The following is a 9,251-nucleotide window of genomic DNA, read 5'->3' on the forward strand; positions in this document are numbered from 1 at the left end:
ATATAAATATATTTGCATATGTACATGTCTTTATCTAGACCTCTATAAATGCCCTTTGCCTCCCAGCTCTTTCCTCTATTTCCCTTAATTCTCTTCCTGTCCCACTATCATGCTCAGTCCCCACCAGGATTTCAGTACTTCCTCTTTTTTTGTGTAATCATGGGCTTTAAAATTCAAGGACACATTGGAAGCCACTCTGTTTTCTTGGTTCAACCCATATAAGTTGATGTGGTATCTCCTTCCAGATCACATGCCTGTCCTTATATATGCAACTGTTTTTTGTTTGCTTTTCATATGGAGTAGCTATCTTGTAGACATCCAAGATTGCAATAGTAAAAGTCATCTTCTTTCTATGATCGTTAGTCACCATTGAAATGATTCTGACTCATGACAATGTCATGTGTAACAGAATAAAACGCTGCCTTGTCCTTGACCAGCCTAACTGGTGTATTTGAACCCGTATTTAAGAGACATGCCCTTTTCCCTAAGAGGGAATCTGTCCTGCTGTTTTTCATGATGAAAAAACTTTATTTTGTTTATATCGAAAACAATAAGTACATAAATATAGTATATATAGCTAATACATATATCTATGTTTATAGAGAGAAATATTTTGTATATATAAATTAAATTTATTAACATGTTAACAATAAAGGTGACTAGTTTTCAGGCATTAGAAATAGTTGATAACAACCTTTTTGAACAACAGTTTTCTTCCAACATTGTGCCTTTATCCTCTATTTCTGTGCCATCTTCAAAAAGTTCATAGGAAAATAGAAAAGATAATAGAATGTGTATGTGTGTTATAAAACTAATTATGCAAGAGAGTTTTCATTTCTCTGTTCTCAGAGTGGGGGCCAAAAGATTTTAACACAAGTTGTATGGATTGCATGCGAACACTAAAATTAGAAACATATTTTCAGAAATACTTGTAAAAAGCAGCTTCGTGAAAGCACAAGTTATCATCCACCACCAGTTCAAGCAGAACTTGAAACAGCAAGCGTTTGTCTTGAAAAGGAGGTGGAGAATCACATCTTCACAGTGTGCTAGAAAGTTCTTTTCCTGGAAAATGTGAGAGAAGTCTCAAAAAATGGGTTAGGATTAAAAATGGTTGTTTATTCTTTTATTCTATTTGTCATCTCCAATATTTCACCAAGAGGTGGGGGGAGGGGAGGGAAGAGCACAAAAATAAGGACAAAGGAAGAAAGGATTGAAAGGGCAGACTTCACCGCCATGCTAACTTTCCAATCCCATGGGTCAAATCTGAGCTTTGGGGAAGAGAAAATGAACTTTGAAATTAGGCTCTGGGGCATGCCAAAAGTGAGACCAAGAGTTGGAAAAGGGAAAGATACTGTGGCAGCACTGGAGGCAGTGTCAAAAATAAAGTTCACACACTTTATGTGCGCACCCATGAGAACTCAATCTAACCAATGGCTTGACCAGCTTTTTTCCCTCTTCCCTCTTTCTTGAATTGCTAGATACTGCTGAATGTAGATAAGAGTAACCTCGTGTGGAACACATAGAGCTAGTTCTTTTTTAAAATCTCAAGTTAAAGACAACAAAGGTAAATGCTGTTATGTGCACAATCCTGCGATATTGGTGACCTACAAGTAAATGCACGGATAGACACATGGACAGAACAGATGTGGGAAAGGGAAAGCATGTATACCCAAGAGTATATAGATGTGACGATGAGTGTACTGTTGTTTAAAATATATCTATTGCTGTGTTGGAGACAACAGAGGCCGAAATTATGGAACCTCTTAGCTAAACCAAATGGGGGCTCAAGAACCATGGTCTTGAAGGGCCCGGTGCCAATTGACATAGTACAATCCACAGTGGTATACAGCCCACTAAGCTATTGAAGCCTTGGAAACTCATGAGCAGCCATCTAAGCTTCAATTAATGGTCCAGGAGAAAAAAAGAGTGAAGAAAATGGAAACAATCCAATGGACTAATGGACTAATGGATCACTAGAACCTCAGCCTCCGTGACTCTGAGACCAGGAAAACCAATCATGCCCAGTGAATCCTGCTGACACCTCTGAGAGAGTTCATCTCAGAGGGTCATGGATAGAGTTGGAGAAAAATGTGAAACAGAACTCAAGAATCAAGGCTTACTGCTCAGATAGAGCATTGGGAGCCCCCTCAAACTATGGCTTTCAGTCACCCTTCTGGTCTGGAAATAAACTCAACCTATAGTTCCATTTTCAAGCAAACAACAGGCAGTTCTATAAGAGGAACATGAATGCTAGTAAGGTATCCATACCCTAGAATGCCTTAGCCCTGGATATCTTAACCCAGATTCTTTAATATATGAACACAAGCTGTGAATTACTTTGATCTGAAATGGATCGCTACATTTCTAGGCTATTCTAGAGGAAGTAACTCCAAGTGAACTGGAAGGTAAACTTAGCGTCCTCATACACGGAATTTAAAAGAAAAAGCCTTTGAAAACATTGCAATCCATTCAAACTAAAAGCAACATTAAACTGCTCACATCTCATTATACTGGAGTAGACTAACATGGCTTTTTTCAGGTTCTAGCCTATTTCCTAGAAACTAAGAGTTGGTCCCTGCTTTTATTTTCAATCTGACACATGCTCTCACAAATCACTTCCATTGTCCTGAATTAACACCAAGGATTATTTTTGTCAGTGTAAAAAGAAGAGCGTTTGGGACTATTCATTTATAAAAGAAAATGATCAGATTGTCAAAGACCAAACCACAGCAACTGCAATCAATTCTGTTCTGACTCACAGGGACCCTGTCAAGGATTGCCAAGTCTGCAAATCTCTCTCAGAGAGGTTGGTGGCAAAAGTGCTGAAAGGGCTCCGTCCGCAGTATGGAACAAAAGAGAACAAAAATCTGCTTTCCTAGAGGTAACAGTCTGGTGAGGGGAGGGGGAGGAGATGCAATAATCAAAAATGTAAGAGAGACCAAATGTTCACTAACTCTAAGACTATGTAGAAAAGTGGCGATGGGCTGGGGAGAAAGCATGCCGGTCATGTGACATATAGTGATAATTCAAATATATCAATTCTTCTGCACTCTTCATTATTCACTGTGCAACTTTCATGTGCATATGAGGCAATTGAAGAAATCATGGTTTGGGTCAGGTGCACCTTAGACTTCAAAGTGACACCTTGCTTTCAATACTTTTAAGAGGTCTTGTGCAGCACAATTGCCCAGTGCAATACATCCTTTGCTTCTTGACTGCTGTTTCCATGAGCATTGATTGTGGATCCAAGTAAGATGAAAGCCTTCTATCATTTCTACATCTATCACTATGTTTTTTATTGGTCCATTTTTGAGGATTTTGACTTTCCTTAAATTGAGTTGCAATCCATACTAGAAGCTACACTCTTTGAGTCCAGGGCTCATTAATGATTAGATAGGATGATACAAAAAGGTTGGGTGACACACTAACAGAGATTATCACCCCCCCAAAAAAATGGACCTGGTTGAACAATAGTACATTATCATAACTTGAAGCAGGTGTTGTTGTGGTCATTGTTGTAGCTAGGTGTTGGGCTGATTCTGAATCAGAGTGATCTTTTGTACAACACAATGAAATGTCTCTTGGTCCCTTGATATCTTCACAGTTCTTATATTGGAGCTCATTTTTTTGTAGCCACTGTGCTGTATCCATCCATCGTGTCTTACACTTTTGTGCTGCCCCTCTAACCATGATGTCCTTTTCCAGGGGTTAGTCTTTCCTGATAAATAACAAATCCAAAATACATGAGACCAATCCTCCAAACCTGCCTCTAAGAAGTTTTTGACTATACGTCTTCCAGAGCAGATTGTTTGCTCCTTTGGCAGTCAATGGTACTTTCAAAATTGTTCACAAGCACCATAATTCAAATGAATCAATTCTTCTACAGTTTTCCTTTCTCAATGTCCAAATTTCACATACATAATTATTAATGGAAAATAATTAATATTGAAATTAACCAGGTGTTACTCCAATTAAAGCTGCTCTTCCAGATGTGTTTTCACTGCTGAAATAAATTAGTACTTCTGGTACCTGGCGTGCAGCTATTGATCTGGTCATGTTTTTTTCCCCCAATTCTAGTTTTGAAGGACCACCAATAACAACTTGCCCTCGGCTGGCATGGACACCAATGTACTCTTATGGTCGGTCCTCCCTTAGAGTTATACCAACAACCCCCTTCCCCACCCAGCACTATGATGCCAAAATTTAGTCTGCAGGGACATTAATCACTTTTCCTGCCCAAAAATTTCACCCTGGTTCATTACATTGATGACATTATGCTAACTGAATGGAGTAAATCAATGAGTGTAAAATTATTGGTAAAGCAGCTGCATGCTAGAGGGTGGGAAATTCCCACAACTAACATTTAAGTGGCTTCCACCTTAGTGAAATGTCTATGGCTCGAATGGAGTGGGGCATGTTGAGACAGCTTTAACAAAGGGAAGGATGCATTATTGTATCTGGCCCCTCACATGACTAGCAAGTGATACAATACCTAGTGGGCTTCATTAGATTTTGGAGGCAACATATTCCTTATTCGGGTGTGCTACTCAGGCCTACCTTGCAAGTGGCTCAAAAAGCTGCTAGCTTTGAATGGGGTCCAGAAAAAGAGAAGGCTATGCAACAGGTTCAGGCAAGGCAAGCTGCACTGTCACCTAGACCACATGATCCAGTGGTGTTTGACAGGTTGGTGGCTGAGAGATGCTGAGGCAGACCAGCAAAAGAAACTCCATTTTTGTTAGCTGCTAAATTACTCACCCGTTCCTCATTCCCATCTCAGAGAGTTGACGTGCCCATCCTTCCTCTCCTTATGGGAAAGTTTCTGCTGGTGATTCATTTTAGAATGCACTCCCATGTTCCCAGATTCAGGACACTACAATTAGTTTTGACTATTTTTCAATATATCGTTTATTTTGATTATTTTTAATATTGTTCCTTTTGATGTTGTAATCTGAATGGTGTAGTGAACTTGTCATCATAACCAGGATGTTATAATGAATTTTAGTATTGTTTCTGTTATGACCATTTTGTTATGGTAGCCAGGATGTTTTAATCAATTTTGGTATTGTTTCTTTTATGATAAGGAATGTACCTCGTAATGCACCCTTGCTCTTCGTGGATTTACAATCAATCCACTAATTTTGCTTCCTGCTTCTGTTCACACTTGGTTGAATCCTAGACAGTTGATAAATGAATTTTTGTCTTTAAAGATGGGCTGCAATGTGTACTTAGGACTGCAATCAAAGAGTCGCTTGTAGATTCTAGCAGTCTGGTTATAACCAAATAAAGACTCTTCTAAATTATCAAGACATTATAGTGGCTGTCATTTATTTGAAGCCCTAACAGTGCAGATTGGTCTCTTTGTCAGGCCTCTATGGGTGAATCACAGTGCAGACTCTTAAGATTTTGGAACTGAACTCTGCCATCCTGCACAAAAACCTACTCTTTTTGAGAAACAGCTTTTGGCTTGTTACTGGGACTTAGCAGAAACTGAACAACTTACCACGGGACACCAAGTCACTATGCAACCTGAGCTGCCGTCATGAACTGGGTGTTGTTTGGCTTGAAAAGTTATAAAGTCGGATGTGAACAGCAATGTTCCATCATTCAATGAAGTGCTGTATACGACATCAGACTTGAACAGGACATGGATGTACAAATAAGTCACATGAAGAAATGGCCTAAATGCCTCTGGTCTCCATTCCCGTCACAGTACCATCCTTCTGAGCCTGGAACCACAGCCTCCTGAGGAGTTTCTTATGATCAGTTGACTGAGGAAGAGAAAACACATGTTTCTTTTACAGAGGGTTCTGTACAATATCCCCAAAGGGGAGAGCAGCAATACTATAGCTCCACCTGGGGCTTCCTTGAGGGACAGTTGTAAAAGGAATGCTCCCCAATGCTCAGAACTTCCAGTAGCACACATCGTTGGTCATTTTACTTAGAAGGAGAAGTGGCCAGATGTGACTGTATACTGATACATGATCTGTGGCCTGTGGTTTGGCTGCCTGATCAGGAACTGGAAGGAAAATGACTAACAAATTGTTGACAAGGAGGTGTGGGGTATTTGGATAGACTACTCTAAATGTGAAAAAGAAATAAAGATATCTGTGTCTCATGAAATGCTCATTAAAGGGTTACCTTACAGAGCAAAATTTTAACCATCAAGTGGATAGAATGACATTTTCTGTGAAAATAGTTGTCCCTTTCCCAAGATATACTTGTCTCTGCTCAATGATTTCATGAACAAAGTAGCTATGGGAGCAGGATGAAGTTATGCATGACCTCTGCAACATAGACTTCCACTGAGCAAAACCCACTTGGCTGTTACACTGCTAAATGCCCACTCTGTCATCAGCAGAGAACAACACTGCTTCCACAACGTGGGACCTTGCCTCAGGGAGATCAACCAGCAACCTTGTGGTGGGTTGATTAAGGTTGGATACACACACACACACACACACACACACACACACACACACACACCACACGCCGAGGGGACAAATAATAAAAATGTAAGTGAAGAGAGACAACGGACTGTGTAAGATATAAATAGCAATAATAATATATAATTGATCAAGGATTCACGAGGGTGGGAAGGTGTGGCGGTGGAGAGGAAAAAAGAGGAGCTGATACCAAGGGCTCAAGTAGAAAGAAAATGTTTTGGAAATGATGATGGCAACATATGTACAAGTGTATTCAACACAACTGAATAATGAATTGTTATAAGATTTGTAAGAGCCCCCCCATAAAAATGATTAATAAAAATATCTCATATGAGGAGACAGAGAAAATAATTGGAAAAAGTTAAAAAATGTTTTTAAAAATAACTTCCATCATGGATTTTGCCCTTACTGGAATAGACACTTACTCTGGATGTAGATTTTTCTCCCCTGCATGCAATGTTTGTTCTAAAATTGCCATTCATGGACTTACAGAATGCCTTAACCTTATCCACTGGCACAATAACCCATACAATGTCATCTAGGAACCAGGGATTCACTTCATAGCAAATGAAGTGTCATAATAGGCCAATATTAATTGAATCCATTGGTCCTACAGTTGACTTGATAGAATGATAGAATATACTTCTGAAGACAAAATATGGCCTCAGCCATGTGGTGAAACCTTGCAGGGTTGGAGCAATGTTCTCCAGGACATTCTAAATGCTCTAAACTTGTGTCAAATATATGGTACTCTTTCTCCAGTAGCCAGGAGTCACACGTCCAGCTATCACGTGGTGGAAATGGGAGTGGCACCACCCGCTCTTACTCCTAATGACCTACTCACCACATTTTTGCTTCCTGTCTCTGCAATTCTATGCTCTTTGGATCTAGAGGTTTTAGTTTCAAAGGAAGGAATGCTCCCACCTGGAGCCACAGCAGTAAACCCATTGCAAGGGAAGATAAAAATGTCTGCTGGCCATTTTCAGCTCCTCATGCTTCTGGATTAGCAGGAACAGAAGGCTGTTACTGTATTGAATGTTGTGAATAATCCTGATTATGAAGAGGAAATTGGATTTGTATTACATAATGAAGGCAAAGAAGAACATATCTGAATTTCTTAGGCTGTCTCTTAGTACTAACATATCCTGTCATTAAAGTAAATAATAAACTACAGCAACGCAAAGATGACATGACTACTCATCACACAGACTCCTCAGGAAGATTTGGGTCACCCTGCCAGGCAAAGCACCATGACCATATGAGGTACCTGTAAGAGAAATGTAAAGGGATGAAGGTAGTTCTAAATACCAGCTATGGCCATGTGATCAGTTTTAGTAACAAGGACAGTAATTGTTATGAGTGATTCTTCTTTGTATGTATGTATCAAGACACTTTGTTTTGTTCATTTATAAACTGTAAGATTCAATGTGGTTAGTGTGTTTTCAGCTGTACATATGCTAGTTGTATCATGTTAGTTACAAATGTGCCTTTTATGCTCTTTGTTTGAAGATTATGTATGGTTTTTTAGCAGGTATACAGGTGCCAAGTTAACAAGGGGAGCACTGTGATAGTTAAGTTTCATGTCAATGTAGCCGGACCAAGATTGTTGTTATTTTAGTACTTGAGGCCTCCTCCATGATGTGATCTAACATAATGCAATCACCTCCATGACAGGATCTTCTGTGAAAAGCTAGTCGTTTTGGAAAGATTAGGATGGGGTGCCACCCTTATTCAGATGACAGTGCTAATAATAGGTACTAGAGGTTGTGGCCCATTTCATATAAATAGATGCTGTGGTGGGCTTCTTCACTTCCTACTGATCTTAATCCTATATCTGGCTCATAAAGCTTGGGTTTTTTGGACTTCAGCCAATTACCTGCCACATGGCCAGCTTACTCTGAGAGTCAGCAGAGTCTACCACCTGACTGGAAATCTGGAATTCATTCGCCTCTGCATCCATGAGCTATGGCCTTTCTGCTTCTTTGTTCACCAGCCCTAACAACTACTTAGTCAGGAAAAGCCTCCAGCTTAACATCTGATCCATGGACTTAAGCCAGACTGGATTTACTCACTGCTAAAACTGTGTGATAATTTTTTAAATTTACATATACTTTATTTTATGCTTATATATCAGAAATCTATACTTATATCTATTATATCTATACTTACCCATTTCTAAAACTGTGAGAGGTACATTCTTGATAAGAATTTTTAATATATACATAAAAGAAATTATAAAGCAAATTAAATTACATAAAAATTAAATATATAAAAGAAATTTATATCTACTGGTATAAATTATATATATCACTGGTTTCACCAGAGAACCCAGCCAACATATTCCTCATCTCTGAATAGCCTCTACACTCTTTAGTTTTTCATTATAAAAAGCTTCCACTTAACCATAATATATCTTTCATTATATGTAGCCATGTTTAGCAGCCAGAGGTAGATGAAATGTTTACAAGAAAAATTCTTGGGGAAGAAAGTGATTATTAGGAGAGAGTAGTGTCATTATTAACTACAGGCTGTGAGAAACTTTAACTAATCTAGTTGCATAGAATACAAGTAAAAACAGTATCATAAATTTTACTCTGCTGGGAAGGTGAGATAATTAAGGTTTACTGGCCAATAAATACATGTGAGATTGGCCAACCTGGCCAATTAACACATGTGAGATTAATTGAAGGGAGGAGCGATAAATGGCTCAGTGAGCCTCGCCTTTCTCGTTCTTGGGTCTCTTGGGTTGGACCAGGGTGCAGCTGCTTTAACCAGTTCCCTGCTTCAGCTGGCAAGGCTCACTTCCTG

Source organism: Echinops telfairi, unplaced genomic scaffold (genome assembly GCF_000313985.2).
Source record: "Echinops telfairi isolate 266 unplaced genomic scaffold, ASM31398v2 ScPeMD7_443;HRSCAF=831, whole genome shotgun sequence".
Classification (NCBI taxonomy): domain Eukaryota; kingdom Metazoa; phylum Chordata; class Mammalia; order Afrosoricida; family Tenrecidae; genus Echinops; species Echinops telfairi.